Genomic DNA, 8,629 nt, shown 5'->3' with positions numbered 1-8,629 from the left:
CCCCTTTCTGGCTGGGATATCTGGGATGGAATCATCCGCCTGCGGTACCTTCCCTCTGTTAATGACCATCACAGTGTCCTCTTGGCCAAATTCTGAAACAGAAACCATCACAAAGCAAACTTTCCAATCCAACGTTATCCATATATGCATCCAATATTACATCAAAAAATCAACTAATCACCCTTGTGCATTCTCTTAGTGAGTGTCTTGTATCTGCCTTTGCCTATCCTAGTGATGTCACGCAGTGGCTGCAGCAGGGCTGGTGGAAGGCTGCTGACTTTCAGTGGGGGACGCTGCAGATGGCCTTGCAGGACGACCTTGAGGAGCTGGTGGCTGAGAGTATGAAATCGAGCATTGAGCAGTGTGTGAGGCGAGTAGTGCAGTTGATAGGAGAGGGCTTTTGAAGATGCATTCACTGGCCTAGACCACATGAGGTCATGTAACTTCTTTGGGCACTGGAGCCAGGTCCTGGGGGCAATGGCTTGCAGTGATGGCAACAGCGATCTGGGCCCACATCTTTCTTTCTGGAAGGCCTCCTGCCCTCCTATGGGTAGAGGACCTCTCTTCCAGTATTGACCCTCTGCATAAAGCTGAAGTGCTGCGTCCGAAACCTCAGGTGCCCTTTCCCTGGCCTGTTGAGCCATTTGTGTTAGTGCTGAAGCACTTTTAGCATTTTTTATGTGCAGAAGACAGTTTAGCTTTAAGAGCGGCAGACTGCCTAGTTCTGAAGGATTTTTTTTGCAGAAGACAGTTCAGCTTTAAGAGCTGCAGACTGCCTAGTTCTGAAGGATTTTTAATTTTTTTTAGAAGGCAGTTCCGCTTTAAGGACTAAAGACTGCCTTGAAAAGGAACAGGCTAGCTTTAAGCAACATGAACTTGGGCCGCCTGTTGAGCACACAGCCTGTCAGCAGCATGTTAATCATTAGGCTGTGCGCTACAATCATGTAAAGTAGCAGGCAGCACCAAATTGAGGAGCTGCCTGTGCTTTTTGATTGGGCGCGGGCATATCACATCTCGGTGCCCGTGCCCGTTTTCAGCCCTTATCAAATTTCACCACCTTATTTTCCAATGAGTATGTGGTCTCCTCATTCTTCCTACCAAAATGCATCACCTTAAACATCTATATTGAAATTCACTTGCCAATTACACACCCATTCTGCAAGTTTATTAATGCCGCCTTGTATTTTGTCACAGTCTTCCTCAGTTTTAACAATATCCCCCAATTTTGTGATTCCCGAGTTGAAGTCATTTTGTTTATTCATTTAAAAAGCTTCAGTTTGGCCCAAAAAGACAGAATTCGGGTCATTTAACCTCCTGTTCTTTGCCAAGTTGCTGTGTTCGCTGCAAAAATCCTCACTGCGGTCCTGCACTCACTCAAAACCATGCTGGTTGAAACCCAATGTGATAGGTGGGTTTGAATGACAGGCCTGCAAACACCCGGGCAGGAATGAACTGCGGCCTGTACAGCTGGCTGCCCAGCCACCAGCCACAACTCATCCTTTAATGTTTTGTGTGTTTTTAGCATTGGTTTTATCCAAAGAATTGCTTGACTTTTAAACAGATATACTTACACTTTGGAGAGTCGACACTGCCAAACAATACATTTAGAACCACAATTGATGGCCCGTTGCAGTAATGCCAACGCCAACATCTCATAAGTCATGAGACAAACTCTTAGAAATTGTGAGATTTGGTAAGAAATCATGAGTTGGTATTTTTTGGTTTATAAACCTCATTAGTGGCTTTATTTAATCTCTAATAGGTCACAGCTCCTACAAAACCTATATTACTGCATTTGAAAATGCTTCACTAAAAACTTTTTAAAAATCCTACCTGTTACCACGAACCTTCGCAAGTTGGGGTAAATTTTCATTAAAAATCAGACAGATAGAGAGCGAGCTGGACAGTCAGAGAGACAAAGAGAGGGAGACAGAGCAAAGGGTACAGAAAGAGAGAGAGATAGGGAGAGGAAGAGAGAGAGAGAGAGAGAGAGACAGAGAACGAGAGAAAGACAGGGAGAGGAAGAGACAGAGTGAGCTTGGACCCCCATCCCCCATCCCTGACCAAATCTGGGCTTTGAGGGGGGTAGTTCTAGTTCACTGGGGTAGATTTCTAACGATGGTGTAAAACAGGTGAGTCGGGAGCTCGTTTTCCATCTCTCCAATTAACTTCAATGTAAAGAAAAATGGGGCGAGATGTAAAACGGGCTGCCAGCTCGCTATCACCCGCTTCACACTATGGTACAGAGTCAAGATCAATCCCACTGCTTGAAAGGAAACAGGTAATGAACGAGAGAAAATAAAAAGAAAAGAAAAGTGAGAGGGGTAATGGCTGTTACCTGCCTATCTCCTCTATAAACCACTGGTGCCTGGGGTTACACAGAAACCCTTGCTACTGTAATAGATTCTGGATCCCATTGAAGTCAATAAAACTGATTATCGGGTGGGGCATGTAACAGGCGACCGGTGGGATTCCGCCTGTCTTGCACTGATTCCTACCTCCTTCTTTCTCTGGTCCTCTCATGTGCTATCTCTCTCTCTCTCTCTCCGTGTCTCTGTGACAGAGTAACTCCATAAATAACTCACAGCACCAACCCACCTGATACCCACCCACAGCCACAAACCCACCCCTCAGCCCCAAACCCACCCCACGCCCCCAAACCCACCCACACCCCCAAACCCACCCACACCCCCAAACTCACCCCACACCCCCAAACCCACCCACACCCCCAAACTCACCCCCACACCCCCAAACCCACCCACACCCCAAACCCACCCCACCCCCAAACCCACCCACACCCCCAACCCATCCACACCCCAAACCCACCCACACCCCAAACCCACCCCATACCCCACACCCCCCAAACGCACCCACACCCCCAAACCCACCCCACACCCCCAAACCCACCCCACACCCCCAAACCCACCCACACCCCCAAACTCACCCCACACCCCCAAACCCACCCACACCCCCAAACCCACCCACACCCCCAAACCCACCCCACCCCCAAACCCACCCACACCCCCAACCCATCCACACCCCAAACCCACCCACACCCCAAACCCACCCCATACCCCACACCCCCCAAACGCACCCACACCCCCAAACCCACCCCACACCCCCAAACCCACCCCACACCCCCAAACCCACCCACACCCCCAAACTCACCCCACACCCCCAAACCCACCCACACCCCAAACCCACCCACACCCCCAAACCCACCCACACCCCCAAACCCACCCACACCCCCAAACCCACCCACACCCCCAAACCCACCCACCCCCCCAAACCCACCCCACACCCCCAAACCCACCCACACCCCCAAACCCACCCCACACCCCCAAACCCACCCACACCCCCAAACTCACCCACACCCCCAAACCCACCCACACCCCCAAACTCACCCACACCCCCAAACCCACCCACACCCCCAAACCCACCCACACCCCCAAACCCACCCCACACCCCCAAACCCACCCACACCCCCAAACCCACCCCACACCCCCAAACCCACCCACACCCCCAAACCCACCCACCCCCCCAAACCCACCCCACACCCCCAAACCCACCCACACCCCCAAACCCACCCCACACCCCAAACCCACCCACACCCCCAAACTCACCCACACCCCAAACCCACCCACACCCCCAAACTCACCCACACCCCAAACCCACCCACACCCCCAAACTCACCCACACCCCAAACCCACCCACACCCCCAAACCCACCCACACCCCCAAACCCACCCACACCCCCAAACCCACCCACACCCCCAAACCCACCCACCCCCCCAAACCCACCCCACACCCCCAAACCCACCCACACCCCCAAACTCACCCACACCCCCAAACCCACCCACACCCCCAAACCCACCCACACCCCCAAACCCACCCACACCCCCAAACCCACCCACACCCCCAAACCCACCCACACCCCCAAACCCACCCACACCCCCAAACCCACCCACACCCCCAAACCCACCCACACCCCCAAACCCACCCCACACCCCCAAACCCACCCACACCCCCAAACCCACCCCACACCCCCAAACCCACCCCACACCCCCAAACCCACCCACCCCCCCAAACCCACCCCACACCCCCAAACCCACCCACACCCCCAAACCCACCCCACACCCCCAAACCCACCCACACCCCCAAACTCACCCACACCCCCAAACCCACCCATACCCCCAAACTCACCCCAAACCCACCCACACCCCAAAGCCACCCACAGCCCCAAACCCACCCACACCCCCAAACCCACCCACACCCCCAAACTCACCCCAAACCCACCCACATCCCAAAGCCACCCACAGCCCCAAACCCACCCGCAACCCCAAACCCACCCACACCCCCAAACTCACCCCAAACCCACCCACACCCCAAAGCCACCCACAGCCCCAAACCCACCCACACCCCCAAACCCACGACACCCCCTACCCCCCTAAACCCACCTCGATACCCTCTCAGCCCCCCAAACCCACCCCGATACCCACCCCACACCTCCAAACTGATCATTAGTCCTGGTTACTCCCCCCACCTTTCAGCCCAGGTCCCAGTTTCCCCCCCTCCCCCCCCCCCCACATTCAATCCCCGACCATCCGTTTACCTTCGACGCCAGGTCGGGCTCCAGCTCGCCGTTCACTTTCTCATCGAGCTCCCCGTCCAGCTCCGGGGCGAAGATGCTCGGCGGATCCTCGGCTGCAGGCCCAGTGCCGGCCAACGGTGGGCTGGCAGAGTGCGGCGGGCGGCAACTCCGAACCCGAGCCCCATCTGCTGGCGCTCTTCATCATCATCGCTGCTGCGTAAGAGGGCGGAGGCCCGGCTCCAGCTCCCGGTCCCGGTCCTAGCAAGGCCGCCAAGCCGGCGGCAGCTCGAACAGGCTCGGCCGCCAATGCCGACATGATCCGCGGCCTTTCAGGAGGAGGGGGCGGTGTTCCGAGCGCGCCTCACCCCTTTAAGGGTTTGAAAGCGAATTAAAATCCGCCGGTACAAAATCCAAGCCCGCTCCCCCAGCGGCAGTTTCAAGCCTCTCCCCCAGCCCCCCACCCCCACCCCCGCTCCACGACTTTCAAAATTGCGGGACACATGCGCAGCTTGGAAAGGGCTGGTCATTGAATGTGACGTCATATCATTAAACGTGAACTGCACAGGCCTGAGAACTTTGAGTCTCCTGCAGGAAAATCATGACTTTTTACCGCTGACTCACAAGCTGGGGCAATTTTTTACTAAAAAATCGCCTGTCCCACGATTAATTCGTGAGAGTTGGCATTACTGCCATTGGGTGAAAGCAGTGGTTGTCAATAGATACAAGCCAGTCTTCCTTTGCCAGGTTAGCTCATCTAACCTAAGGGTTGGCAGTGAGGTCCGATTACTGAGCACGGTGCCCTGAGCTCAGGAGAGGAAAATAATCAGCCAGGTTTCCCACTCTGGATTGTTGTAAAGTGATTCCTGAGGGAAACTGTGCGTGTGGCTGTCAGGTGAGGACATGGCCAAATCAGCTGAGGTGCTGCTCACAGTTGAATGGCCTCACTCACTGTCTAGGCCCACATGTGAAGAATCCCCCTTGGCCAAGGTACTGAAGGGTGGCTGGTGTCCGTGGGAGTCTATCCCAGCAGGAATCAGCAGGCCTATCCCGAGCTCTGATTCATATTCCCTGCGAGTGTGACTGGCCTACTGGGAGCGCAGGATCGTGGAACTTCAGCACGGGAGGGAAATGACATTGTCACCCATTATACAGGGCACTCCATGGACAGCATACTGCAATCTTGATCAACTGGCTTGCACGTTTTCGGCATTGGTTTGACATTTTGGAAATTGGAGTTGCTTGGTTTTGCAAACGAGTCCGTTTTTTTTCCGACCCTTGCCTTGTCCCGCCCTACTTCTGCAGTCATTACCAGCCATACATCCCAGCCCGCAGCCTCTGATCTTACGATTCTGGTCTACCGTGACTCAACTCCACGAGTGGCAGATACTTTCGCCATCCTGCTCCTGCCCTCTAAAATTACCTCTTGAAATTCCTGCATCCTGCACCTGGCTTCCCACCTTCCAAAGCTTCCTCCAAGACTCATCTTTGGCAACGCTTTTGGTCACCTCTCCTAATAATTCTGACAACTCCTACATGGGGCTCGAATTTCATCGGGCCGTTGAGGCGGGATTGGAGGCGTGTGGGGGGTTAAAATCGCGAAATCGAGGGGGCACGATCCCATCCCGGCCCCAACCCACCTCCATGCCCGTTTCCCAGGAGGTGGGTATCCGACCTGTGCTGGGAGCCGCCTCCCCGAGGCAGGAAGAGGATTAGTGCCAATTAACTGCTTATTAACAGGTAGTTAACAGGCAGTTTTTAGCCTAATCCCTATTTTTATCCCTGAAGTGTGGGCTTCCCGACGGCTCCAAACCACGCCAAGTTAGCGAGGTGGACCGTCGGGCTGAAGGGCTTGGAGGTTTTGAGATGTCTGGTGTTCAGGTGAGTGATGGGTGCATGAGTTCAGAGGTAAGTGTGTTTGGTGTGTGTAAAGTATTTAAGTAAGTTTTACTTACCTTTAGTTACTAATGCAACCTTCCTTCCTTCAGGTCTCGGGAGTCCCTCATCTCACCGGCACAGGAAGCAGAATGGCCGCAAGCTGTCAAAATCTGCAGCCTCTGCTTTCTGTTCTGGAGAGATCTCTAAATCAGCCTGAGAGGAAGGAATTAACTTATAGTACAGATTGGGCGGGCTCAACAAGGTCAATCAGGGGAAAATCGAGTGGGTTGGCCACAACTCGATGGAGGCGGGACTACAACCCCAAAAGTGGGAGTCCCGCCTCCTACACGCTTCCATTGATAAAATCCAGCCCATGGTGTCTGATCATTCCCGTCAAGTATCTTGTGCACTTTATGGGGTACAAATTGATCTTCGTTGCGCCCGTTTCATAAACATAAAATGGGAGCAACAGGGTTCACTTTTAGAGACCATCATCCTGTGCCCCAAGGATGCCTGAAAAACGTCATATCGGGTTGATCATTTTTCAGGCATCCAAGGTGGCCGCCTAAAACAGGTGATGGGCCTCTTGCATATGTTAATGGGGGGGTCTGGTGCCTGTTTTAACACCCCCTCAGAGAAATTGGGCTGCCCTAAATGTAGCAGGTATCGGGCCTGCTCTGCTCAGGTTTTCCAGGAGTGGATGCGGCCTAGTAAGCCCCGCCACCGAAAGGGTCGTTTAAAAAAAAAGTTTGATGTGGAACCGTGAGGAGAAGTGCTCCGCCTGGCTCCACAGCACTCCCGAGGGCCACTGCTGGCCTGCAATCACACCCGCCCCCCACCTCCCTCCCGTTCTCTCTCCTTCCTTAGGGACTTACAATATTCACCTTTATAAAATGGCCGAGTTACCTGTTGTAGGCCAGGCTATGTAGTCACTGACTGAGCCTTCAGAGCAGCACCATATATATATATTTTTTATAAACATAATTAGACAAATAGATAGAAGAATGTTAAACAGTTTAATGATAATCCTTTGCAAATGGTTTTTAAACAGTTGGTGATGAGAAGGGGACTGGTTGAAACAATGGGCAGGATTTTCATTGGGCCGTGGAGTCGGGATTGGAGGCGTGCGGGGGGGGGGGGGTTAAAATCCCGAAATCAGGGGTCCCAAAATCAGGGGTCCCGGCCCCATCCCGCACCCAAACCCGCCTCCATGCCAGTTTCAAAGGAGGCGGGTACCCGCCCCGCACTGGGACCCGCCTACCCGAGGCAGGAAGGGATTAGTGCCAATTAACCGCCTGTTAACAGGCAGTTTTTAGCCTAATCCCTATTTTTAAGGTTGAAGTGTGGGATTCCCAACGGCTCCAAACCACGCCAAGTTAGAGGAGGCGGGCCGTCGGATTGAAGGACTTGGAGGGGTCGAGATGTCGGTGTTCAGGTGAGTGATGTGTGCATGAGTGCAAAGGTAAGTGTGTTTGGTGTGTCTAAAGTGATTAAATAAGTTTTACATACCTTTTCTTACCTTTTCAGCCTTCCTTCCTTTAGGTCTCGGGAGTCCCTCATCTCACCAGCACAGAAAGCAGAATGGCTGCGAACTGTCAAAAGTGACAGCCTGCAGTTTTCTGCGCAGGAGAGATTTCTAACTGAGTCTGTGGAGAAGGACTCAGGTTAGAAGTAAGACTCAGTGTTTGACAGCTTCAAACAGCCGTGAAACGCTGATATTTCATCTGTCAAAAGCTCTTGACAGATGAAATTTCAGTCTGTGACATCACCTGTTGCCGGGTGGCCCTTAATTGGCCTGCTGAGCCCGCTGGGCGGGCTCAACAAGGTCAATTAAGTTAAAATCGCATGGATTGGCCGCATCTCGATGGAGGCGGGACTACAACCCCGAAAGTTGTAGTCCCGCCTCCAACCCGACTCCTGAATGAAAATCCAGCCCAATGGGTTTGGGCCTGGTCTTTCACCTTTAACACCAAGGTTCAAATCTAGCCCTGACTGCTGAAAGCCTTCCCTGGTTACAAAGTCCTCTGTGATATGTGGCTGTGTCTCAATCCAGGTCCTGTGGGCATGGGGCCCAAGCACAAAACTGCCCCTAGTTTGAGCTAATTGCATTAAATTGGCAAATTCACTCAGGAGGGCACAGGATGGCCGGTGTAGAGGTGAAGAA

The sequence above is a fragment of the Somniosus microcephalus genome, chromosome 22 (assembly GCF_052327205.1).
Source record: "Somniosus microcephalus isolate GS21.2 chromosome 22, FLI_Smic_1.0, whole genome shotgun sequence".
In the NCBI taxonomy this organism is placed as follows: domain Eukaryota; kingdom Metazoa; phylum Chordata; class Chondrichthyes; order Squaliformes; family Somniosidae; genus Somniosus; species Somniosus microcephalus.
This window is presented reverse-complemented; position numbering follows the sequence as displayed.